The sequence below is a fragment of the Pyrgilauda ruficollis genome, unplaced genomic scaffold, assembly GCF_017590135.1.
Source record: "Pyrgilauda ruficollis isolate IOZ18807 unplaced genomic scaffold, ASM1759013v1 scaffold257, whole genome shotgun sequence".
Taxonomy (NCBI): domain Eukaryota; kingdom Metazoa; phylum Chordata; class Aves; order Passeriformes; family Passeridae; genus Pyrgilauda; species Pyrgilauda ruficollis.
The window spans coordinates 54,796-82,093 of NW_024523900.1; the positions used below are offsets into that span (position 1 = coordinate 54,796).

The following is a 27,298-nucleotide window of genomic DNA, read 5'->3' on the forward strand; positions in this document are numbered from 1 at the left end:
GTCTGTACTTTCACACATGCAAGAGAATAAAGAGAAAGTTTGTAACTTGTTTTTCCTAAAAACAAAACAAAACCAAAACAAAAATAATTCCAAAAAACCATGGCAAAAGGAAATTAAGTATCTGTGGCAAAAACAGAGTAAATTGTACTCAAAGCAAAGAGCTCAGAGCCTGGAATCAATTTACCTATCTAAAATACTTCATCAAGATATATGATACTGACCTTTATGATTTAATATTTACTATTGTTACTTGCCAGTAACAATATTGTGTTACGGAAGTATAAGCAAGAAGACTTGCTTATACTTCCATAACACAATTGAATGACTCAAAAGGATTTGCACAAATTGGAAGAACATTTTCTCACAGATCTATAAATGGCATGGTCTAGCATGGTTAATGAAAAATTTCAAATTTGCCGCAATGCAAAAGCATAGGACATTAAGTTAAGTCTATTCCTGTATACAAGGAAGTCCAAGTACTTTATAATGAGATTACAAGCACAGACCAATCTTATATTTTTATGTAACTTTTATGTCAAAGGTCTAAAATTAATTGCTTAAGCATATACCTACTCTCAAAATTCAATTCCTTGCTGAATTTTGATCTAATGCAGATGAAAAGATTGGCAAGCTAAAGAAAACCCCACAGTTTTATTTCCCATGCAAAGCTATTATAAAAGTAGATATCCAGTCATGCAAGATGAGAAAGAGTTTTTCAACTCAGTGAAGTCAGTCTTACAGGAAATCTAGTACTTTACAGGACATGGGGCTTGTTTTGTTTATTTTTCAGTGCTTCACACTAGGAGGTAACAGCATAAGTCACAGAATAAAGTTTAAGACTTATTTTGTTTTTCTACGTTAGAAATTTTCAAATTCAAAGGACAAGACACTGTAAGCCAAGTCTCAGATTTCATAAAGAGACAAAAATAAAGCATCACATTTTATTGTATTGATTTTTATTGCCTTTGTGAAGCAATATGAAAACAGCTTTTGAACTAATGAAAGCAGTATGAGCAGTTGAGGAAAAATCTCATTTTTCTATGATATAGACAGCCATCAAACATAAAGTCTAAGGTCGACTGCCTCACATTAACCATAAATAAAACTAGTAGATTTGACAGGTTCTATTCAAGTTAATGACTTTGATACAAAGGTAGTCATAAGATGCTGAGATTTTAATTAATTTTCTCTAATTTTGAAGAAAAAACTTCTAAAATTCAGAAAGAAAACATTAAAGCCTATCCTCTTAGTAGGCCCCAAGGTCGGTCTCTTTCACAGTTTCTTTTCAGAGACTTGATAATATATCTTTTCAATGTTTTTCTCTCTTGTTTTTTTTTCCCAAATACTTTGATTCCTTTTATTACTACCTGTAAACCAAATATTCCACACTTAGAGAAAGGACTGAATTTGTAGGCCCCTAGCATTGTCATAAACTAAGACCTTCTAATTAATGGAACATTTCCATGCTAAAGACTATTTTGAGGTCCTCCAAATTCTTGTCCATGCTTTCCTTTGCAAAGAATTTGAGAATATATTAATCTACACCAATTAAATAATTTACATAAGAGCAGCTAGCATGGGAAACACTTCTAGAACAGAATGTAGCCGCCTGTGAGAGACTGCAAAGCTGCACCCTTCAGTAATGCCACTTAGAGCTTAAGGTGGGGGCAAGCCTTTGCATTGTTCCTGCCTCAGCAGCAGGTGTTTATTGATTTGTTATTTCACAAAAGCACCATGTGCTTTGCTCAGGGCAAGTCCTGGAATCCTTAGACCAGGCCTTTGCACCTACAGTGCTCATTTTCATGAGCCAGATCAATAATGTAAGGGAAGTCTGGCACTTTGATGGTGGCTTGGTGTGACAAAGAGGTCTACAAAAAAATGTTGGCATGACTTTGCAAATCAGTTGGAGCCAGTGAGTCACCATTTCTGTTCAAAGAGCTTAATATTTCCTGTCATCAAAGACTGAAAGCATCTTTGGGACACATTAATCACTAATTGCTTGCTATGTCCTATAGATGCACAAAAGCAAATTTTCACTTCTGAAGAAAAAGGACCAGGCAATTAAAACCAAGCCAGACCTCTACAGATGCAGTAGAGTTTTTAAATTTAAAAATATTAATAAGCCTTCAAATAATTAATTTGTGTTGCATTTTCCATTTTATATGAATGAGGCAAATGCTCCATCTTAATAATACATTTAGCCTTTTTAGAAATACTGAAACATCCATCACAGACCAAATTACCCAGATTTGTTGTCATAACGAAGTTGGTAGATCTACTCAGAAAAAAACCCCAATTATTTTAACCTGAGGGTGACAGAATTATGTTTTACCATATATCTTTTTTATATTTTTAAGGAGCATCAGGACAGTCCTATTTGATAAACAAATACTTCATCACAATGCCCCTGAAAAACAATACATATTTGGGCCCTAATTCTTCCATTTTACCTATGCAGATAAACCTCTCGAAGGTCTCCTGCACAAACCTGTTCAGCAAGGGATGTTGAACAGGCTCCCCTCCCATGCGGTGGGTATGTGTGGTTGAGATACAGCTCATTGTAACACGTGCCCAAGCTTCAGCTCACTATGTTATGTTACGAATTTCACTGAAAACATCATCTTATTAAAGTACACTGAAGCTCTCGACAAGCTTACAATCACAATCGGCACCCTCACCTTGCATCCTTCGTTACCAGGCATGCCCAGCACCCATCCTTCGGAGGACACCATGCCGTGGTTCCCCGCTGTCCTGAGCTGGTGCTACCACCCGCCCCTACACCCCGCAGAGGAGTCTACAGAGCCTTCCCCTCAATTCGCTGACCACGGCTTGCGACCCCGCAACCACAGCCTTTCCTCTCCCGGCACGAAGGGCCTTCATCCCCCGGGACTGATCGCACACCCGCCCGTTCCTGCCCGAGGGCAGTCAGAAGGGCACGGGACGCTTGGCTCCCTCCCTGGGGGCTCGCAAGGCTCGGACCCCTCCAAGCGAACACCGAGCCCGTTTCGTGCGGACTTCAGACGCTCCCCTGTGGATTCCAGACCCTTCACCGAGAAAACCGAACCCTCCCCTGACTCCAGGCCTTCCCCTGCGAACCCCAGCCTCCAGCCTGTGGCAACAGACCCACCAGGCCCCACTCCCGGCGCGGCCCGACCCGGTGCGGATCAAAGCAGAGCGGGCTCAGACAGCGCCTCCCAGCGGCACAGCCCGGCACAGCTACCGGGCCGACGTGTGCGCTGCCGCGTCCCCCACGCCGGGGCGGGGAGGGGCGGAGCGCGAGGGGGGGCGGTCCCGGGGCGGGGCAGGAAGAAGGGCGGGTCGCGGCGGTGGACCCCAGTGTCGGTGTCGCTGCTGGCAGCGGCCGGGCGGATCGGCCGGGAGTCAGCGGTGCGGCGCGGCGCGGCGCGTCTTCCTCCCGTGAGTTCTACCTGTTTCGAGTTCGTCCGGGCGCGGGGGTTGTGGGGAGGGAAGGAGCGGGAGCCGGAGAAGGGGATACTTTGAGTTGCGGTGATTCTCCCGAGCCCCGCGGCCGTGCCGGTGCCGCGCCTTGGCCGGACACTCGCCGGGCCGCGCTTGGCGTTGCCTCTGCCTGGGCACACGTGCGGCGGCGCGTGCCCGAGGCGCGGCACCTCCCGCGGATGCATTGGGGCGGGTTCCCGGACGCCCGGGGGCCGCTTAGCACTGCCGTGCGGGTGCCAGGAGCAGTTCTTCCCCTGCTGGCTGCGGACTGCGGCGGCTGCGACGCTGGGAGGCGGGGGTAGCCCCCATCCCGCCCTCCCTGTCCCCGGCTGAGCACTGCCGCCGCCGCCTGAGGGAGTGGATGCGGCGGAGCCTCGGCTCTCCCCACCGGGACTTTGTGTCCCATGCAAAGCAGACGGGAGGGACGAGCTTCCCGGGAACAGCCGGGGCACGGCACGCTCCCCGCCGCTAAAGTTTCCCGCGACGCCCCGCGTCGCCAGCACGAGCCCCTGCGGGCAGCGAGCGGGGCCGTCCCGGTGCCTCCCACCCGTCATCGGGTCCGGCTGAAAGGGCCGGGCGGCATGTCGGCGGTGGGAACATGGCTGCGTGCGGAGAGGCAGAGCCCCTCCGGACTTAGGCACTGGCCCGCTGGCGCTGTCATTTCTTCACCAATGGGTGTCCAGCCATGGGAAGCATTCAAGTGCAGTCATTTTGTTAGTTTCGACTTCCAGCTGTTTCGAGTAGCGTATGGTTCCCGACAGTCCCTGGGAGTGGCTTTTTTTGTTTGTATTTTTGTTCGGGGTTTTTTTTCCCCCTTTTTTTTTTTTTGGTTTTTTTTTTTTTTTTTTGTTTTTTTTTTTTTTTTCTTGTTAAGCCTTCACTCTTCATTCTGTTCCTTTAAAACTCATGTGTTAATTTCAGGCATTACTATCAAAATATATATGTTTTGTGTATCAACCTCTTACAAATCGGTTCACACATATTTTTGAATGTGCCATACAACTATCCACTTGCCGGAGCGTGGTTGTGCTGTGAGAACTGCTATGTGAAGGGGTGGGTTCCAAAGCTCTTCAGCAATGGTAAAGCCATGGTCAGTTCTGCGGTTGACTTATAGACTGCAAACACAGAGGTGCTGTCATTGGCAGGTTGGTAGGTATTACTGTAGACTGTTGTCACATTGCCTGCTGTATACTTGCAGATGAGTATTCTTATAGGTGGAATAAAAAAAATTATAAATCACTGGCATTAATGAGAATTTTTAAGCTACTTATTAAAGAAAAAGTGTTTGACATGGAAATTGAAGTCTTCTTATAATACAACAGGTGTTTTTTATGTCACAAATCTCTGTGATCTCTCACTTAATATGAATCAGGTGTTTTGTTTCCTTTTTGATTTGGGGCACTCCTTTTCCGTCTTTGCAGGTATTCTCACATTAAAAATGTCGGTAATAAATATATAGCTTTCAGAAAATAGCAGTTTAATACCAAAATTGTAGCTGAACTTAAAATTAGGTACTGATGTGTTGGATTCTTGTTTATATTTCTGTTCTGTAGATCTGAAATCATGAGTCTGTCTTGTACTGTAAATCTGAAATAGGAGCTAGTTTTCAGAAATAACTTTGCTGGAAGACTGAAGCTGACTAGTTTGCTGACTAGTGCATGCAGAAAGAATGGAAAGTGGGTTGAATTTAGACCTTGGGTACTCAGTTAGTTTCTTTGATATGGTGATCTCACTGTTGGGACATGTGAAAATTAGAGAGATAGGAGGTAAGGGCTAGCAAGTAGCCAAAAAAAGATACTTCCTTTGACATACGGAGGCAGAGGTCTTCACAAGTGTATGTCCAAGCAAGCTTAAAGTAATCTTAAAGATCCAATCCAAAATACAAACCCACCATTTTGATGCTTTATTTGCTTTCTTGTCAAGTGAGAGAGTCTCAGGGCTCCCAAGTGTCAAATAATACCAGATAGGACTGAATCTGCTTGTTGTGGAGATTATTTCCCTGTATGTGGCTGATACCATAAAATAGTCGGAGTGAATGTTTTTTCTTGATTTCTTAGAGGTGAATCCAAAGGAGCTCTGTTTGTAAAATGCATATTTATTGAAGACAATTCTTTTCACATTGCTTCTGTTTTAGATATAGTAATGGCTCAAAAGGTGCCAAGAGGTTGGGATTTGTTCTGAAGTTCTCATTTTATAGCTTGACAGAAGTATTCATGTTTCACGCTCAAAAATGATGGCATGCACAATGCAATTAAGACTATACTTTAAAGGAATTTCATAACTTGCCAGATTTCCTTTAATCCATTTAGTTGGATCTGACCATTGCTTGTGATATTCAAGATGAGTAAATCTCCTGGGATGTTTATAGTAGTACTATCCAAAGTTACAACTACTGCAAACAGAGTTTTGAAATGCATGACAAATGGAGCTAAACAAGCTAGAAAAAGTATTTCTAGTGTATACTATTAAAACAATTGCTAACAATTAGGATTAAATACTTAAAAGAGTAGATTATACCATATCTACCATATTCTGTTCAGTACTAATAGGCTATACCATGTTAGTTGTCTTGCGTCTTGAGAACAAGATATAGTGCTGGCTGATCTGAGCAAATTGTGGCTAGACTGGTTTGCCAGCCTGGTCTAATATGACAGTCTGTATAGTCAAAATATTCTGAATAATTTAAAAAATGTCTCTACTTAAGGCATCCAAGTTCATTCTAATGTTGAAATGGCAGAAAGAAACACTGGACATTCTCTAACTAGTGAGAAATATTTTCTTCATGCTTCAGAGCATGCTTTGAGCCAATCGAATGCAAGGTGTTTTTCAAGGCACAACTGTTTTCCTCATTTTTTCTCTCTTTTTCCTCCCTTTTTTCTCTCTTATTTCCTGTCTCACTCCCCTCTTTTTTCTCCTCCCCCTTTATTTTTTTGTCCTCTTCTTCCTCTCTCCTTTTTACCCTTATTCTTTTTTCTTTTGCCCCTCTTTTACTCTTTCTTTCCCAATACCTTTTTCATCACCTTTCCCTAAGTCTGTCACCTCCCCCTCTTTTCAGCTTTCCCCCGTCTGTTTTGCTTTTCCTCACCACTTTTCACCTTTTTCTTCCCCTTTCACACTTTCCCCCCTTCTTTTTCTCCTCCTTTTTTGTTTTTTATCTCCTAAGGCAGTCGACATAAAAAATTGAAATGCATAGGGCAGCAGAAAGACAGTGAGAATTTACAACATACTCCTTGTTAAATAACTGCCTTAATTTCTCTGTGATAAGTGAAGGACTCAGTTTCATTGTCTCTCAACCTTGCCTGTACTCAAATTCATTGTCTTCCAATGGGCCAAGGTGCCTCCCTCTCAATTATAAATAGCACCCTCTCCCACCCAAGGAGGAGAGGTGTTATTTATAAATTGTTCAGGCATGTTGAATCAACTAAAAGCGTTTTTCTGCAGAAAGATGTAAAGGTTTTATCTGAAAAACTTGATCCAATAGATCTCAGATCTCATGGGTTACTTTATAACTTATATGAAACAAATATTTGAATATTAATTTGTATTAAGGGTATGTGGGAATGCAAGTGTGGAACGCTTTTGTTATGACAACATTTTGGAAGCATGAAGTAAAATGAAGTAGGATTTTAAGATGTAACTTGGGACCATGTGAGCAAAGAACAAGTACTCACAAAAATCGTGTACAATATATGGGAAGCAAAATTTATGGGTAGTGTGGTTTTTTTAAGCACTGTTTTTGAGGTATACATTTAAAATTTTGGGATTTATTATTTCTAGTGCTGAGAAACATAAGCTAGGTAGAGATTCTCTTTCAAATCTATGTGAGAATGTGAATGAAATTGCATACTAGCCTCTGACAGGATACACATAGATTGTATATGAAGAGATGCCAGAAGAAAGCAAGCTTTTCCAATTTTTTTTAATAGGTGAAGGTCAGGCAAGGTGTTTCTAAAGAAGATACTTAGGAGTCATTAGTTGGAAGAGCTCTGTTGCTGCAGTACTCCAAGCCCTGTGAGCACTTTCTGTGTGTTGTAGAGGAAGGGGTTTTCTTGCTTTCCCACTACCCATCAATGTTTTATTGACAGTGAAAATACTCAGCAGAACCCACCGTTTTATGCGAAGAACAGTGTGTTTTGCAATAAAAGGCAATAAATAATAACTTTGTCTGTTCATGCTGCAGTGATGAAGTTCCTGCATTTTAGGCTACAGATGTAACTTGGCAAGTACTCTAGTTTAAGATATCAAGGCTCTGCAATAGCCAAACAGAGTGTGTCATCATATGATATGAGAGTTTAAAGTGCAGCAACTCACAATGGATCACTGGATAGGTGAAAACATGACATCTACTTTTGAACAAGTTAATTTTCGTAAACTTGTATTTGAAATCTCATAGATTTTTGTCATCCTTTCATTTCTTGCTTTTGCAGTCCTACATTTATGAGGACCAGGGCAGATGGCTATCTTGTCAGTATGATTACTTGCAGTGACAAGGGAGAAGGGGATGCTGTTTACCAAGTCATCACTGTGTATTTTGTTTTATTCTTTACTGGTAATGATATTGCATTATCTTTGCTGCATTTATCTTCCCTTTGGACAAATAATGCTGAAGGAGATGTTGAATCATATCCTATTTGCTGATCCATTAATGTATTATGGTCTCATACTCCATCATTGCCTCCCAGTTCCACTCCACAGTTAATATTCTTTTTTTGATCTTATGGTTCCACTTGGTTGTCTCAGTCCTTTTCTAGTATTTTAGTCTGTACTGTTGTACATTTGTGGTCCTAGTGTACTAATACAAGTACTTTACTGTAGAAATCCCTACAAAACAATGGTATCTCAAAAGTTTGTCTTTGTAAAATTGTCTAGCTCTGTGTCAGAGTCCTTAGTGTGTAGGGCTAATCAAGACTTAAATAAGCAAAAAAAAAAAAAGTTTTCTGCTGATGGTCATATGTTGCAAGTATCCTATTTGCTTTCAGTCTTCTGTGTTGTATATGCCTCAGGTCTTCATACTTGGACAAAAAAAGGGATTATTAGTCTTTCATACTTGGGAACAAAAATGGATTAGGAAAAAATGTTTATATTGAACTTAAGGTTTTTAAGGTTTCACTTTAAAAATTAAAAAAAAAAAAAAGAAGAACAGGACCAGGTTAACACTAGAGGGCCACTGCAAAACTATAGAAGATTTGTTAACATTTACTCATCTTAAAAATTAGGGCGTACAGCATACCCTTAATGGCTTATTTCAAAAATGCCAGTCTAATTTTCAATTTGAATTATTCACAGTCTTCATATATACTCATTGTTCTTGTTTAGTATCATTCAGTAGCTTAATTCATACTTTTTCTCTGTATATATTTCTGTATAGAGAACAGTCATAACAGTCATGTTCACTTTTAGTCTTCATGTTGTTGGGCTGAAAAGTCCAGATTGTATTTGTTTCGTTACATACTGGGAAAACTAAGAGCTTATTGGGTTCAGCTTGGAAAAGAGAAGGCTGAATGTGACCTCACTGCAGACTGCAGCTTCCTCAAAGGATGAAGTGAAGTGGATGATGCAGATCTGCTCTGTCTGGGGAATGGTGATGGACACAAGGAAAAGGAATAAAGCTGAATCAGTTTAGATATACAGGGCTATATTTATGAAACAGTTAATGAAATTACCATTCAAAACCTTGTTTCAATTTCTTTGTGTAACCATTCATTTTGAATTTTTTTTTTTTACATCTTCTAATCCACTTTCATCACATTTAATAATCCCCCATGTTGTAGTATGGATGAAAAAATAGTTAATCTCCCCACCCCCTGACCAGCTCCACTGCATTTTCTTTTGTCCTGGGGAATGATCTTTCGTTTCATTGAAGAAAGATGGTATAATTTGCTAAGATAATGTAAGTATGTATTTTATAATAATGTATGTATGTATAACGGAGTATGTCACTCCGTTTCTAATTTCTCTCAGGTTGTAATTATTTTTTACCTCAGAATCTATTCAATTTCCTTTTCTCTTTGATTCAGTTTAAATAAAGCACCTTTATTGAAACTAAGGTTAATTAATGTACTTGTAAGTAGCAGTAGGTCCATGGTACATTTCTAAACTATGGGATTCTGGTCAACCTTGATGTCTTAGAAGGCTGTCTGATACTTCCCACAGTAAGTTTCTGCGGTCTACAGACTGTAACATTGACAAGTTACCGAATATTGATGGTGAAGTCTTCCAGTTGAAGGTTGACGTGTTGTTTTGCTGTGAAGAGAAGAAGAGAAGTGCAAACAGACTAGAAGAGAATGTAGAGAGAAGTAGGTGAACTGGGGAGGAAGGGAAGCGCTGCATTGAAGGTCAGTCTGTGGGAGCAAATGGGGCTCAGTCTGTGCCAAGAAATGTGGTGGCCGTAGATACCATTGGGACCATGACCTGATAGGAGAGGGAGAAACTCTGTCAACTCTAGGGCTGGGCCGACAAGGATCTGGATCAAGAGAAAACTGGAATAGAAGATCAGCTTATGTGAGCTAGTGACTGAAAAAAACTGAAGTGAAAGACTGTAAGGTTGAAAATGAGGCTAATGTGAAGTGAGGTGGAAGAGAAAAGGAAAGTCTGAAATAGGTCATACAACTAACCCATGTCACAATAAATGTATTACTTCTCATATCTTTAACAGATATTTAAAGGATTCCATTAGTAATTATTGAGAATAGTCAAATACTTTTTTTGGTGAGATTAATATGCATTCATTAATCTGCATAACTGGTATGCAATTGTGCTTACCTTCTTCTTCCTCATCTTTTCAGGAAGATGTAGCTTTTTCTTTTAGAAGCACATACCCATCTGTCATTTGTGGTTCCTCCCTCTACTCCTTCCAGTTGTGTTAACACTGTGTGAAACTGCACCTTTACATCTGTTCAGGTACTGAAGGTGGTTGTAATCAAGTGTTTTATCAAGAATAACAACAATGCTTATTGCTTTGTGACTGTTCCATGGTGTCAATGATTATTTTGCTTTACAAGTCAGGTTGCTTTAATAGAGTTCTCCCTGAACCTCACTCATGTGTCCTAAAGCAGGAGTGAAGAAAAGGAATCTGAAAACAGATCAAGTCAGTTTTGCCTGCTTACATCAGTCCACTTAAAGGGAGGTAGGAAACCTAGTGTTTGTTTTAAATCTCAGCTCTGTTGCAGACTTCTGTGCTATAGTCTTTAGTTTTCCATTAATTATTTCTATTCAGGTTGATTAAATTCAGTTGGTTTTAATTCCTTTTGCAAGCATGTTGTACCCTGACCTCAAATTAAGAAGATGGATTTTATGGTAATAAGCATCCCAGTCTCATTATGGAAGAGATTAAGGATTTGTGCTGGATTTGAAAGCATACTTTTCATCCTGACTTTGAAATACTGCTTTCTGCTTGTTTACTGTTATTTGTATTGGGACAAAGTCAATGTATTTTAATCACCATTTTGTGAATGTTAATTTACTGTGGTCCTTTCAGAAGTTAATTTGCTGTGGTGTCTAGTTTGGAGAACCTAGCTGTTCTTATAAACGTTGTTAGTATATAACATAGTTTTATTACACACGACAGTTACTAGAATGTTAATTAAACAGTGATTTCCAGTTTTGTTTATTTTCAACCAAAAAAATGTTTGTCTTTTGTTTGATTGTCTCTCCCAGCTTTCTGCCTGTGAGATTAATATAGGATCACAGAGTGGTGGAGGTGGCAAGGAGCCTTTGGAGATGATGTAGTTTAACTCCACCTTAGTTAAATTGGACCAGCTACATCAGGTTTCATATGACTGTGTTCACTCAGGTTTTGAGTAGTTCTATGGATGGAGACTCCACAGCTCCTCTGGGAAGCTTTTTCCCATGCTTGACCACTCTTATAATGAACAAGTGTATTCATTTTTGTATGTAGAATTTCTTCTGATTCAATTTATCCCTGTTGACTGTTTTTTAGTCAGTGTGCACTACTGTGGAAAGTCTGACATGCTTTCATCCCATGTTGATCAATCTTCTTTTTATGTGTATTGATTAGGTTTCACCCCATCTTAAGCAGGCCTTCTCTTCAGGCTGCAAAGTCCCACCTCTCCTCATATGACAGATGCTGTAATCCCTCAATCATCTTTGCATCCTGTGTTTGGTCTTGTGCTCTATGTCTATGTCTCTTACACTAGGTTGCACTCCACCTGTGTGCTGTGTCCACCTGCTGCTATATGGTAAGGGTCCACCTCTGGAAATGTCTTGAGGCTGTTTTTACTGACGACTTTGCACACCTGGAAATGTGTTTCTTTAGGATGTGATCTCAAAATTTAAAGTAGGCTTAAATTGTTAGTTAATAAGCTGAAATAAAATGTAGTAATTTTTGTGAAATTACCTTATAATTCCCATAAGGAATTTCCTATATAATTTTCTCAGGAAGAACAATTATCTTTAATATTTTCCTTAAGTCACAAGTTTCACAGCTTCGTAGTGTGTCGTGTTCCACTGTGGGGAACTGCGGGGTGTTCTTTGAAAACAGATGGTCTAGGATGAAAAGAAGTCAAATGAAACAGTATTGTGTCTGAGAACCATTTATTTGTAACAAAAAAATAGGGAGTTGACCTATTAAAGAGGACTAGAAAAGACAGAAAAAGGAGGAATGAAGGCGAAAATAATGGAGGGGGGAGAGAGGGGGGACAGAAAAAGCGGGCATTACTACCAGAAGTCGGGGAGTGCCTGCGACGTCCAAGTGTCAGGGAGTGTGTGCACGCTGCCTGCTGGGGAGCCTGCGCAGCTCTTGGAGAGGCACGGCTCCGCAGGCACAGCTCCCGCGGCCACGGGCAGCCGGACACGAGGTGAGGGAGGGAGGGGGCCCTCGGGCGGCGGGTCCAGAACAGGATTGCCGTGATGATCGCGGTGGCGGGCTGGACCGGCGAAGCAAGGCTAGAGGCAGGCAGAAATGCAGGAATGAAGCAGGCGGGGCGTCGGTCAGGAGCGCAGGGAAGCAGGACGGGCGGCGGCTGGGACAGGCGAGGGGTGGGGTGGGACGCAGGCTACACTCAAGGCTCGGAGGCTCGGAGGTCAGCCATTGTCCAGCCAAATGCCCTGCGAGAGGGAGGGCGAGTTACTTGCGGGAGAGTAACGGCCAGCAAGGGCGAAAGAGCCAAAAGGCAGGCTGGAGCCAGGGCAAAAATGACAAAAAACAGGCTAGAGCCAGAGTGATGCGCAGACCTCAAGCCTGGGCAAAAGGACAAGACCAACTGCCTCAACATGCCCCTGACTCAAAAAGCCTGAGTTAAAAAAGCCCCAGAGCTTGCGACTCAGTTATTTTTATGCCCCCTGTCTCCTCCTATGATCTGCCTGCTGGCAGGAGACCACTGGCGCAGACCTCCAACGTTCCACTGCAGTCCATGGGTGGAGACCTTTTTCCATCTGTTGGAGAACCCCTCTGGAGGGTGCAGTGTCCCTGGTGGTCTGCTGCCTGCCTGTCCCATGTGAGACATGAAATGGTTGCCAGACAGAGTATCCCCAGAGACAAGGCTTTCTCCCATCTTCTCCTAGTTGCCTCCTGTAAGTGGCACATGTGCAACCCCTTCTGCACATGCCTCTGACAACCAGTGTTGAGAGAGAATCTAAATTAAATCAGCTCTTCACATAGTGGCAGTGAGTTATTATGGTCTTTCTGCCATGGAATGGACTTATTCTATTAACTCTGGCATACCAAAGATGTTTCAGCATTTTAGTTTGTATGAAAGAAAGTTGAAAGCTCTCATTGATGAAAATTATTTTGCTCTGTAAGAGATCAGTAGCACATAGCAAGGGCAAGGTAAAGCGATCTCTTCAAGGGTCATCAGAGCATGGAGATCTTCCCCCACTTACCCATTTTCGAGGCTCCCTTTGCAGTCATCCTTGGATGTTGATCAGCTCTTTTGGCCTTTTATTTCCCACTAGTGTCCTTTGTGCCCAAAACTATGCTGGGCAGGTGTGACTGAGCATCACTGTCACTCCCAGGTTGCCAATGGATGTTGCTGCAGGTTTAATGTAACTGTGAGAATTCCCAGGGAGAATGCCCACATCTGCTGTCTGTTGAAGGAATGGGAAGCATAGTTTTTGCAGAATACATGTTGTAGAATGTATTAAGGAGTATTGGCAAAATGTTCTGAAATTAAGGATGTTAGTTTCTGGCACCTGGGCCAGTATCTTGGCAGGGATCACTGTAAAAAAAGATTGTCCTTCCAGTACCAAGATGCACACCCTCCTCTGTCTCAGACAGGAACATGGTGTCTGTTTCTGTGTAGTGATGACCTGACGATAGTTTGTAAGTGTTGTAACCTTGGACTCACACCCTCCTGTTCCGAAATATTGATGCTCTTGTCGGCGCTGTTGGCCAAACCCACCGCTGTTGGCAGGTAGGTGGAAGAATTCACAACTGGTTTTTAGTAAGTCTTTTAGTATGCTTTATTAAACAAGGTTGATAGGGATATGTGATACACTCATGTTATCTGGTTCACCATTCTGCAATTGGACCATTTTTCCTGGAAATGACGACCTTTATTTGATTTAATCCAAGTGGGAATATCTAACCATTGATTTTAAAAGGCCTTTCGTAATGACCTTTTGGTTAGCCTGAGAGGTGGGCAATACAGTCAAGTGCTTGTAGATGTAACTGCCAGCACCAGTATTTATTGCAAGCCCTGGCCTTTTGGAAATGGCCCTGTGTAATATCTGTCAGGTGTGGCCTGGGACCATTGAGTGCTCTATCTTTCCCTAAGGCTGTTGTGGCAGTTTTTCTTGCTTCTGTTATTTGCAGGTATTCTTAAAGACATTTGGAATGGTCTCTCTGGAGCAAGGATTTCCTCTTATTTTGTCTCCATTTATAGATGGCAAATATCCCTGAATTACTTGATTTCTTAGGAGAGTTGACTCAACTAACACATTGTCACTAGTGGTTATTGCAGAAATACATATCTTAGGTAACTGAGCAGCAACAGCATTGTGTTCTTGCAGTAGCTCACCATGATTTGTAGTATAGGCATCTACATGTCTCTCAAGGCTAAGTAAGCAATGCTTTTATACACCAAACCCCAGTGAGGTTTACTGTGTATCATCCAGTCATTGCTTCTCATTTCCTAGACCACAGTGTGAAACCTCTGTAAGCCCAAGAGTCAGAACAAAGACTTCTGAAGCAGATTGCTCTTCCAGCACCATAGATACAGCCATTAATTCAATGCATTGCTTGCTCCTCCCTTTCTTTGATAGGTTAGGAAGGTTTCCTCAGCCATTTCGAAGAATGCTGCTTTCCATTGCAGTTTTTCTTTTACATTTCTTGATGTCCAATCAGTGAAACATTATTATCTTGGGTTAATTGCTTATACAGTGGGAACTGCTATGCCCATAGTAGAGGCACACTGTTGTTACCCAGGACAATTTGTCCTGCTTCCTCCTGTAAGGCACTTACTTTGTTTTGGCTGGGAGATGTAAGCTTAGAAATGCACCATTTCCACTTGACCTTTTTTTTTTGTTATTATATAATGATTTTCATATCTGAGCCAAACATGATATAAATTGCCTCTGAAACCATCATAAACCAAGAATTTTCTGTGTTTCTACTTGGCATTTCTGCTACATAAAGTATGATTTGTTCAGCTGATTTAGGCAACATTCTGTAAAGTGCCTGCCAAATTATTCTTCCAAATTTTACTCCTGGCTGAGTTCTCTGAATTTTCTTGGGGTTCATTTCCCAGGCATGATTTTACATTGCCTCAGTGACATTACTCAGTGTTTCTCCCACTTCTTGTTTAGTGATGTGGATAGCATCATCCCCCTCACAGAGTGATTTACAACATAGGGAAGTATTGAGGTCTTCCAAATACCGGGCTACCAGCCCATGGCAAATTGTGGGCCTGTGCTGACACCTTGATGGCGATACTGTGGGGGCGTATTGCTGAATGTGACATGAGTGTGTGGATTGCTGCTATGGCTCATTAGCAGCTAGAATTCCAAAGACAGCCTTCACTGCATCCCATCCCACAGCTTCAGATGCAGCTCACTGGCTCAGAACATTTGGGCACTTCATCTCTGTGTGCTACAGCCCTGTTTAGCAGTCAGTAACCAGCTGTCATTCTCTGGGAGCAGTCAGGCACCATCACTATTTAGATGGTGCTGCTGAAGTGAAGAATGGGCTCTCTGAATGACTCCAGCCTCTGACAGCTGTAATGATCTGGATGATCTTTATGTAGCCTCTGGCTAGCCTGTACCATTTTAATGCAATCAGTTTTCAAGAAGTCTCCAAATCAGCAGGATCTGTAACAACTTTTCTCAGTGATAGCAGGAACCCCAGAAGAACATTTGCCTCCCTGTTATCTTGAAAGCTTTTCCTGCCATCAAGTGATACCAAGTAATATATTCATGTACTTAAGCTACCTGCACTTTCGCCAGAAAAGACAAGTAGGAACCCAGCTGTAATACCAAAGAAGTAAAACAAGTTTCTATGCTCTCCCCTTTCCTGTCTCTGCAAGTGATTAATTTTAATTAGTTTATTTATTAGGGATGTGATCCCGTGAAGTACAATCACCTCAGGCCTATAACCATCGGAACCATCACCCGCTGGCAGATATGAATGCTGCAGTGTACTGCGAACACGATATAAGGTTTGTTAACTTTCTGTGAAATCTCAGCCAGCCATTTCACCTTCAAGACCTGGATCCAGTGTGGAAGACCCCGATCCAGTTAATTGATATATACCCCATATTGGGGTAGGGAATAGTTCTGGTATTCGAGTTCTGGTATCCCGGGAGTGCTCTTTTCCTGAATAGGAAAGCAGTAGGTATACTTATTCTATCCACTTCCCTGATTTGTTTTTGTGGTCTATTTTTATCTTTTCATTGTTTATATTTTTTTTTCTTAAATCCTCATAAACCATCCTTTCATGGTTTTCTGTCAATTTTGTATTTTGGGATTCTAGACTGGAGTAAAACTTACAGCATCTCCTTTTGTGTAACTGTTTCATGTTGCAGAGGATACATCTACAAGAATGTTCACAATATATCTTCCTCTGACAAGAAAGTAGGGATGTATCTTCCATGATAGCCTGCTGGTTGCAGCACAGGGTGGCATGGGGCACATTGGCAGATACTTTTGCAGGAATGACAAAGTTTGATACCTGTTTTTTTTCCTCTGGGTACCAAGTGCATATTGTTTCTTTGTAACTTGTTTTATATGCTGTGATGTTTCATCTTCAGAAGAAATTAAATTGAAAAAAGTAAATAGCTATCAAATCTTCTGCTTTGCTTCTGGCAAAGAAAAAAATTATTTGTACCTGCTTTTAGACATTCATTGCTGTTTCTATGTGGTCTTCAAAAGACATCTCTGATTTGGAGGCTGATCTTCTAACAGTATTCTGTGTCTGATACTTGGCCTTTTATTCCTAAGGATGTGTGAGGATGATGGAGATAGATAATTCAATCCTACGTTATCTATATTACTAGATCAATTTGTGTACCTTAGTTTCTATCATGATACATATCAGTGGAAATTATGATCATGTGTAGTGAATTGGTGATCAATTCAGTTCTTCCACTAGCTTTACCTGGCTTTTGAATCTAATCAGACCGGAAAAAAAAAAATTATGTACTTGGTCTCTTTATTTTATTTTTTGATAGGCATCAATGAGTTAGAGAATTGGTAATGTTTTTTGGCCATCTACAAAAGTCTTACCAACTTGTTGGATGTACTCCTACTGTTGCGATAGCCACGTGGGTCTTGTGTGTGCACTCTAGTAATTATTTGTTTTGATACTGCTGTGTTTCTTTACATTTTTCAGCAGGCAAAAAGATGGTATTTCATAGTTGGCTAACGTAGCAAGAAATTGTCTGTTCAGTTGATTACTTGTGACTATTTCTTGAAGTAGCTGCTGGATCATAAACTAATTGCAAGCATGAAGCAATTTGTTCTGGAAAACTTGATTTGATCTGGCATAACTTCTCTTGTGTCTGTGCTTAGGCTCATACCACTACTTGATTATGGGAGAGGATTTTTGATCTATGGATATATTTGCTTCTTGGGTCTTCCCTAATTGGTTTTTATTAAGGTTTGTCTCTATCCTGTTCTTGCTGCTTAGGAGTAAATAATTAGCTTCCAGCACCAGTTCTTTGACTTTTTACACAATGAAATAGTAGAAAATGTGCTAGTATTCTCGGTAGATTTATTATGTGAATGTTTTATTCTGTTTTGCAACCTTAAGCTTCAAGAAGATGACTAAAACATTTACTTTTTTTTGTTATGTCCCCTAAATATAAATACTTCCCTCTCAATATAAATAAATTGTAACTAATCTTAATAAGTAATCTTTGGTTATGACCTTATACTTGAAAGGACTGTTTCTTTGTACTGCTGTCAATATAGTACTTGTGAGCTGTAAAACACTTCAAGATGAGCCTATAATTGTAGAGTTAGAGTGCACTGTAGTTGGAGATCTGGTGGCATGTTATGAGCAGGTATGTCATTGAGATTGTGTGAACTTTCTGTAAGTTGACATAGGATTAAAATGAGTGTCAGCACTTTAAACAAAGCGTGTCTCGTGAGAACTGTGTCACTCATTCTCTAAGTTCTGTTTAAAATGTATTTTACTATAGTAGTTAAATCTTCATATCCTACTCAAAGATTTAGGTTTTTCTTTGCGGCTTTTTTCATATTTCAGAATTGTTGCCTCACTAACTAGTTTTGCTATTGTCTTTGTCACATGTTTTCCTTTCTCCCTCACACTTCCTGGTTTGATTTATTTTTCAAAAGGTCTTGCTGTAGATCCAGAATTTTGAGTAGGTAGGAAATGGATCTAACAGGCGTGGAATAGTATCTCTCTGTGTTTAGGGAAGTCAGTTTTCATTGAGGTACTTTCTTTATTGCCATCTCTGATACTTAAATTGCATAACATGAGACTTGGAAAATATACATTACCAGTGTGATCAGCACTGGTCTTAAAGCTCTTAGATAAAGTGAAATAAAACCTAAGCTTAATGTAGCAATAGTAACAAAGTGCTCTCAAGCCAATATTGTTGCTTAGATAACTTTGAAAATCTGCACCAGGGCTTTTCCAGTTGCCACATCACACCCCCAGAGAGAGGAGTGATTGTATTAGAATGGTACCTCAATGTAAACTTCCAGTGTTCTGTAGTATTTAGTGTTAGAGCCTAACAGTGAATCAAGAGCAGCTGACCTTGGCCAAGCATGGCCAATCAAGTTCTCTTGATTTGACTGGTTTTGGACGACATAGCACCTGGGGCCTTAACTTGCAAACAGAAAGGATTAATTATTTAATTCATGTCAAACCCAGCTGTATTTGTTTGCATAAGTACAGTTCCCTGTCTTCTTTGGGTAATTTGAATGTTTTGCTGCTACAAATCATGTTCTCAGTATTGGTTACCCTATTCTCTGTAGTCTCTTCTCTTGAGATGCTCTTCTGTCTGTCAATTTAGTGGATATTTGTACGCCATACTTCTAAAAAATAGACTGTAAATTATAATCTTGTTAGATGTGAGTGCTTTTTGAAGAATTTGTGTTCACTGAAATATGATAAAGTTTTTCAGGGTTCATGTTTCTTGGTATGTTGGCAATTTCAAGTATAAGATACCATCTGTATTGTACTAAGTTTTGTTGGTGATCTTGACAAATACACAAGCCAGTAAAAGGGGTAGCCTTGGATTAAAGCTGCCTTTGTCACTCTTATTTATTCCACCCATGGCTCCAGGTCCCCCTCCTCTCTGTTGGCTCTTACTTGGGCTTGTATTCTATTATTATTTTACTGTTTCTCTGTTTAATCAGTATCAATTTTCTTATTTCTTAAACCAGTTTTTTAAAACCAAAAAAACCTTTCAGTGCAGACTAAATTTTTTTCAAAGTTGTTCTCATTAATTTCTCTCTCCCTTGCTCTGGACAAGCAGTCTTCAACTTGAAATTTGTACATTTCTTCTCTAGAATAGCAAAGAAGCTGGGAGAGGGAAGAAACTAAAGGAAAGATAACTTTATTCTTTATTTCTTTTATTTCAGAACAATCACCTAACCAGATCTATCACCTGACCTTGTCTTGTCAAAACCTTTTATGTCTGTGAGGAGAAGGAGTGCTATTTTGCCAATATTCCTCACAAGTATCAGAATGTTAGCACTGTTACTTTTGGTGCTTGCGGTCTTCTTGATTCCTTTTATTTTTTCTGTCAGTCATATTTATAATAGTTGCTTATTAAAAAATAATATTATTGAAGGGTAGTTTTATGTGTTTCCCCCATTTCTGAGAGTATTTTGGTTTTCATCCTTTTTTTTTGATTTCTACATTTCATTTTTTGGTGATTTTAAAAGTAGCTCTCAGCTTCCTTAGTTATGTCTTCAAAATATGTGTTAAAAATATTTTTTATCCTGTTTTTGGCTTTTCTGAATTTGTGAGGTTTTCTGTAGGTTCTGGGTTTTTCTATTTCTATTTTTTAATAGTTCATTAGTTTTATTGCTTCCTCTAAATTTTATTTACTTCTGTCATGTAGTTTGGTTTGGTTTTGAGAAAATAATTGTGGGAATCAATAAGGAGTTATTGTTACATTGAATTCAAAAGGCCACTGTTGAAAACTGCACCTGAACTTTTGAATTTGTGTTACTAGATTTTTTCAGGGGCAAATGTTTCCAAAGAATGTAGTGTCTTTTCTAATAGTATGTGATAGTCATTCTGTTGGTCAGTGTACCTGTACATTCACCACAGGGCTCAGTCTTCTTACAGTTATTGTGGTTATCATCAAGCATTAAATCTTTTCTTTGGTTGATGTTCAAATCATGAAGATCAACATTTGTCTCTTTATTTCTTTTTTTCATCCCTGTCAAGACAACTTGACCTACATACAGGCATTTGCTTAGGAAGAGTTTGAGTTATTGTATGTATGTATACATTATTTGAATATAAAATCTCTTTTCAATTATAATAGTGTGTATTTACTTACTAGTAGGGAACTGATGCTTAGACCAGGTGCTTTTTGAGGTAAGATCTTTGTCAAGTGTTATTTCTGGTTATTACTTCTATTTGAAGTTGTGGATTTTTTGGGGGGTTGTTTTAGTGTTTGTTTTTTAATGAATGGACAGTAGTTGTCAAGGGTTGCAATTATCACTTGCTGACAGTGTTTTGCATTGCAAGTTGAAATTTCAGTAGAGGATAGATTGGCATAGTCACATACAAAAATGACTTGCCTTGTTTCACAGCTGCATTACTACTTTGGTGAAATCAGTTGTGTCAATCACTTACTGAGCATGGCCTGTTTATTTTTAAATCTTCATGGGATATGGTATGGGTTTGCCTTGGCTGGCCTCACCAGATCCCCACTCAGCTGCTCTTTCACTCTCCCTCCTCAACAGGATGAGCTTAGAAATAGAGGTGGAACAGCTCAGGGTAAAGACTGGGAGATGCACTCATCAGTTACCATCATGAGCAAAGAGATCGACTTGAGGAATTTGATTTATTGCCAATTGAAAATACAGAATAATGGACTCCCAGTGGGCTGCAGCTTCCTTCAGGGCATCTCCAGCTGCTTTTCAGTGGGGTCGTTCATAGGTTGCAAGGTTGGTATCTGCTTCAGTGTGGGGCTTTTCAGGAGCTGCAGGCCCTGCTACTTGGAGCAACTCCTCTCTTCACTGTCCCTGGTGTCTGCAGGGTTGTCCCTCACTTGTGGTTTTCACATGTTGCTGTGCAACATTTTTGTAAGTGTACTTCCCCAGAGGTTACCACCCTCCTGGCTGAAGTGCTCAGTCCCCGGCTCTGGTCATGTGGCAGGTACCATGTGTTTTTGGCACATTCTCTCCTCACAGAAGCCCCCCTGCAGGCACCTTACTACTAGTACTTGGGCATGTAAACCAAATAAAACTATCAATGAAAAATCAAAACTTCATGTTTAAGATAATATGAATAATTCTGGGGACTCTTCTTATGTATGTATAGTCCTACAGGAGGAATTACATAGAACTGGTAAATGTTTTCTCATTGTGTTTGCACATACATCTCTTCCAGTTCAAAATACCTAGTGACAGATAAAATAACTATTAGTTTTCTTTACAGAATCACAGAACAGTCAAGGTTGGCAGGGACCTCTGGAGCTCACTGTGGTCACCCACCTTGCTCAAGCACGACCACTTAAAGCAGGTTGCCCAGGACCATGTCCAGATGGGATTTTGAAAATCTACAAAGTTACACTCTCTACAACCTCACTGGGCTCCTACTCACCCTCACAGATGATTCCCTCAGTACTTGTGCACCTTTCCCAATTACCATGATTGATCAAAGATTATGAAGAGTAGCAGTCATGGGTGCATCCTGTCAGGACTCATGGACTTATGTATGTTCAGCTGGTTTAAGTATTTCCTGATACGATCAAGCGTATGTCTTCCTTGCTTCCCCTGGGATTTGATAATGTCATGATGTTGAGTATGACATTTCCTCTAACTTTCTAGCACATAAGGAGACCAAGAGATTGGTTCAAGTAAGGTTCCTTATATGCTTCTACATGTATATAAAGTATTTTATGCAGTAATACAGTGGAGTTGGTTCATTTTAGTAGTGGTGGTTTCTGCTGTTGGCAGTTTCATGTCCTGCTCTGGGTTAGCTTTTGTCTAATATGTGAGAGAGCAGCTGCAGTCATCTATCTGCCTTGAAGCACTGCTTTCTGCGTCAGTTTAGTGCTTATATATAAGCAAAGAATATGCTTTTAATGAAATTGTTTAATTCAGCCAAGGATTATAAGTGTATGTAGGTTATGTTCCTGTATTTAAAAGACAGCTAATATACTAGAGGGATCTTTTCATAGGTTTACATGCAGATAAGCACAAAGGTGATGTGTTTAAATCAGTTAAAGTCCTGCTTCTCTTAGCATCTATCTCTTTCTTTCCAATGTACTGTAGAGAAAATATCTTCTCTGCTTCTGTTTACTTTTTTCTGCACACTGACAAAGCTCCATTTAAATAATAAATAAATAATTATAATAAATAATAATCAAAAGCAATTTTCTATATGTTTTTCCTCCATCAAGGATATATTGATTTTCATTTTTTATACCTACATAGGTTTATTATGCATAGGACAAAGAAATCATTAGCAAAGACATGATGCAGTGGCACTGGTTCTATTTTTTATATTCATGCTTTCTTGTTTATATGTGAAACCTTATTTGAGAAAATACTACAGCTTTATGTATTGCTCTTGGTTACAGAGATCATTAACATCACTTTCATTTCACAATCCATGGTACAAATCCTTTGTTTTAATTGACTAAATCAAGCATGTCTGTTGCCTTTTAATAAATTTGTCCATAATGAGTCATCTTCAAATAAAAATAAAGCTTCCACCATAAACTGTATTTGCTCACCTATAGGACCAGAATAAAAAAAAAAAGCCAGGACAGTAAGTTGCTCATTTTGCTGTGAAGTCTGTCTGAGCCAAGCTAAATTAGTAAATGTGTCTTGCATTGCTCAGCTTGCCTACCAGTTGTTCTGCAAGGCATTCATATGTTCTAATTAAATATTAAGGGTTCTTTGATCAAAAATGATTTTTTATATTTCTGTGTAGAGGCTACAGAGGAGCTGCTGGAAGACAGAAATACCATGTTCATTGTAAAACACCTAGTGTGGAGATGTGCTAGTTGTGAAACTGTGAATCACTTGAGAGTAAAAACTAGGTCCAACATTCTAATCCTTTTAACCTACCCTTCTGTCAGGCATTTTGTGGTTACAGGAGAGAGATTGTAGCCACATGTCAAATTCTCACATTTTCTTTTCATTTAGGAGTTGCTTGTCTGGAAAGGTAACTCACAAAAGTCCACTGTCCCAAACTTCAACTTGCAGTGGTAGAGTCTGAGGTTGGGAACATTAATGGGAAGTAATTTATTCTTGTGCCACAAGCAGGCTGAGGCATTTTCATAACTCACTTTGCTATTAAAAAAAAGCTACAGGCATCTGAAAATGAGGTGATTGTGAAAAAGCCCTTCTTCAGATAAGTTTCTGATTTCAGAATTAGTTTGGTATGGACCTGTCAGTGAGACTTCTTTGAGATTTGGAGGCAGTGTAAATTGAGCATGCTCCTTGGAATGGAAGTGTTAAAATTACTGCAGTACTGTGGAGTGGAATGAGGTATTTTGAAATATGGATATTTGGTTCTCTGAAGCATGTAGTTGACCTTTGGTTTGCTTCTAGTCAGCCCTCAAACCAAAAAAGCAGTAAAGAAATGGTGGCATTTAATGACTGAGGGCCAACCATATTTTAGGGCAAATCAGGAAATTTTCCTGTTAGATTTTTATAAAAAGCTGAGTTATCATTCTATTGGCAGAGCTGCAGAAGGCAGGTCACTGAGCATGCATAAAGTTAAGGTGGTGGAAGAAGGTTAATATCTGATTCTTTTTCAGTGTCTCTGAGGAACAGTTGGACAGAGCATGAATAAAATTTTTAGATGATGCAAAATTGGGATTTACTTTGAAATTTTTGCTTGAAATACAGAAATGTAAAATGAAATGAGGTTTGAACAGTAAAGACAGCAGTCTTGGCAAGTGTCTCATTTTTTGCTCTCAAAAAATGATGATGTGTACTGTTCCACCCCTACAAATTTAAGAGGACATCTTATATTTGCACTTAAAAATGCCTCTTGTGTACACTGAGAGTCCTTTTAAAGAAATGTATCAGTGTTGTAACAAGTCTTGTTTTCTACAAAAAAAAAAAAAAAAAAAAAAAAAAAAAAAAAAAAAAAAACACCAAAAAACAAACCTGTTTGTGTTTCAGGGATCCATGTTACAAGGACTTGCTGCATGTGGGTATTGTGGTTCAGTGTTACATGTAGCCCTCAATCTCCAGAGCTGTTCTTGAAGTGTAGAGAAGACCTACTGAGCAATTAGGTTTTTCCAAACGTGAACATATCAATAAAAGTGCCTAGGTACAACTTGTTAATGCTTTACATTGTATCTATTTTAGAAGAAAAGTCCTGTCTCTTTCTGGTGTTCATTTTTGTGGCTTATGCCTCTGTTTTACATAAAGCAAATTTGCCCAGGCAGGAGATGTTATTTTAAGAAGGCTAATTAAAGGGATGCATAGACTTAGAGAAATAGGATATATTCCAGGCCTTTGAGGGGAAAAGGTTTGTGTGGCTGAGACAAACAAGGTGGCCTGTTAAGAACACAGTTGTGCTGCTGCTTTGCTCTCCCCACTTGCCTTTCCTTGAAGATATTGATGATGGTGGTGGTCGTTCCAGAAGTTTGTTCATAGTCGTCCGCTCCTCCAGCATTGCAATATCAGAAAATGTGTTTATTGTGAAGATATGTGCAGGAATAAATAATGCCTGTAAAAAGAAAGTTGTGGTAGCATTCTGCTATTAATGCTATTTCTAGGACTGTCCAGTCCAAATGTTTGAAGTGAAACTGGTGCTAAGTAAGACATTTGCAGAGACTTGGTAGTAGAACTACATGAAGTAATTAAAATGTGTGTGTGTTTTCTCCATGGTATGACCAAGTTCAGGTACCAATGCTATAAAGAGTTGCTGCTGGAGTGTTCTTTGCCTCCTTTTTGCCACTGATATTGATTGTGATAAGAACTGTAGCTCTGTTTTGGCAACATGTCACTATAGAAAATTAGAGAAATCTCCCTCGTTTAGTTGCAGCTGTACATGTATGAAATAAAACACAGTAAATCTCCTAATTCAAAATATTTTCTAATTTAACTTGGTATTTGTTATCCCTTACATTTTATAATACTACTAGTATGGGTTTTCATGTATAATACCAATTTAGTAGTTCCTGTTTTGACAAATAATAATCTAATTATTATTATTATTTTCAGTAATATTTTAACCATGTGGTAAATGTTCGTTGTTGTATAAGCTGGTACCTCTTACAGCTTGTTCTATACCTACCTGTTTAGCAGGTAGACAGTTACTGCCTTAAAGGGCATATGCCCAGATTTCAATGTGGAGGGGAGAAACTCATAGGATTGTTTAATGGTTTGGGTTGGAAAGATGTTAAGGATCATCTTGTTTGAGCTCCTGTGCAATAGACAGGGGCACATGCTGCTAGGGCAGGTTGCTGAGAGCCTCATCCAACTTGGCCTGAAACACTTTCATGGATTGGGCCTCCGCGCTCTCTGGACAACCTGTGCCAGTGCCTCACCACCCTCATATCTTATCTAAACATTATTATATGCCATCTAAGCATACTCTGTTTCAGTTCAAAACAATTTCCCCTTGTACTGTCAGTACATGTCCTTCTAAAAAAGTACTTTTCCAGCTGTTTTGTAAACTACTTTTAGATACAGGAGAATGCTGTAAGGTCTCCCTGTAGCCTTTCCTGCTCCAGACTGAACAGCTTTATCACAAAGATAACTCACTTAAGTTTCTGCTAGCTGCGGCAATGCATCTTGGTTTTAGAGGAAGTTTCAATAGCTGTGGCTCTTTTCACTTGAGTTTCCTAACAGGAGCTACATTGCTTGTAACATCAGTCTCTAAAGGTGGAGTTGGAGGATACAGCCATCTGCTTTTGTTGAGCTAGGTTTTCAGCTGCTCTTTTTCTCTGTATTTATGCATGGGTGAGTGCTGTTAGTGTCCACTGGAGACATAATACTGGTCTCAACAGAGGATCAACATTGTTATGGCTTTCTGCATTGCCGCAGCTAGCAGAAACTTAAGTGAGTTATCTTTGTGATAAAGGCAAGTCTCCATTTGTTTTTTACTTCTGTTCTCTCTCTGCCTTTTCTCTGAAGTATGTGTAGCATTATATACAAAAAGATACTAGGGCGGAGGGCAATACACTATTGCTCCTTAGGTCAATGGTTTTGAAACCATGTGTGTACAGAAAATTTCCTATGAAAAGCAGGTGTGTGAAGCATCTGAGGGAATTTGCACTTGTGCTTGAAAAAGGAGCCATGAGATGTGCTTTTTTAAAATAAGAGTGCAAAATTCGGTTGGCAAGACCAAATTTTGATGTCTAGTTGTGAAAGTGGTTGGCCCACTAGTGTTCTTAACCTATGTATCTGATGATCAGAACTTTTAACCTAAGTGTTAAAAACATAACTTCTTCACAAGGGCAAGATTAATGTTAGAATTGAAACAATGACATTGATTAAAAAACCTGTTTATGGTGAGCCTTCTAGATCTCCAAACTGAGGGAATCACAACTAAGTCTGTAATTCTGATTGGATTGTTAGTCACATGGTTATTCTTGAGTTTTGAGAAAACAAGTATCTGCTGAGCTATTTCTATGCAAAATGAAGAGATGGTAGTTCAGTTTTCTGGAAAACAGCCAAAATAATCTTATTCAGCTTTCTTTGGACCATATCATGTCACTGCTAGTAATATTTCCCAAAGTTTTGTCCTTCATAAGTGATCTACTGACTAGTAGTCATTGAAGTTGAAAGAAACATGATACCAGGATAAATAACTTGTTTCACAGCATATCAGTTTATATTACGCCTGAGCTTTAGTATTAGCTGGACTTTAGGTTTCGTTGTGAACAGTGTTTTACCCCCTAGTGCAGAGAATATTCTATAGTTAAAACTCTTCTGTGACTTGAAGAAGATAATATCTCAATGTTATGGTGTCAATGCATGCAAATAGAGAAAACAGAAATGCTTATAAAATTACTGCCTGACAGTATTGCTTCTTGACCTCTGACTCCTGACAGATCTTACAGATATTAGATTTCAATAACGAATTCAAGCTATGACACTTGTAATTTAAAAAGGCTCATCACAATTAATAGAATCAGGATTCAGTGCAGGGTTTTTTTCTGCACAGTAGCACACTCACTGCCTCTGTGACAATTTCTTTCTGAGCAAATGGAAACCTAGTAGCACAAGCCCCAGGAAGTTGTTAAAGCAATTAAAGGCT

At 39.7% G+C, this 27,298-nt stretch overlaps 1 protein-coding gene across 5 annotated transcripts in view; it reads left to right on the forward strand.

The window, feature by feature from the left end:
- Nucleotides 1-3,295: 3,295 nt before the first annotated feature.
- The window catches only part of PAM (peptidylglycine alpha-amidating monooxygenase), a 117,310-nt gene continuing 93,307 nt past the window's right edge, over nt 3,296-27,298 (forward strand). For 4 of the 5 annotated variants that reach the window (XM_041471121.1, XM_041471124.1, XM_041471123.1 and 1 more), the window contains exon 1: nt 3,296-3,417. The gene's annotated coding sequence lies outside the window, so the exon portion shown is untranslated. The remainder of the gene's footprint in view (nt 3,418-27,298) is intronic. The other variant, XM_041471126.1, reaches the window with a different exon arrangement.